The following is a 292-nucleotide window of genomic DNA, read 5'->3' as shown; positions in this document are numbered from 1 at the left end:
CTGCCTTTCAAAAAGAGTTCATTTAAAATAGAGTTGAGTTAATTATGTCCATTAATCTCATTACCTTTGACCTTCTATTTCACTGGCCTACTTTGATTCATTTTCAGAGGAAATCCTTTTTTACATTGATCTCTTTACTCTTATTCCACTCTGGCTTGTCTTCCTCCATTAGTCTTTCGCTCGCTCCCCCATGCTGTCCTTTTTAAGATGGTTGGTATTGATTTGCTGGCTGACGGAGCTGCATTCGGCTCTTTTTTTCTGATTGGTATCTCAGCTCCTTGAGAGGATTGTT

Source organism: Sinocyclocheilus grahami, unplaced genomic scaffold (genome assembly GCF_001515645.1).
Source record: "Sinocyclocheilus grahami isolate Dianchi unplaced genomic scaffold, SAMN03320097.WGS_v1.1 scaffold9393.1, whole genome shotgun sequence".
Lineage (NCBI taxonomy): Eukaryota > Metazoa > Chordata > Actinopteri > Cypriniformes > Cyprinidae > Sinocyclocheilus > Sinocyclocheilus grahami.
Note: the sequence above shows the minus strand (reverse complement) of the source record.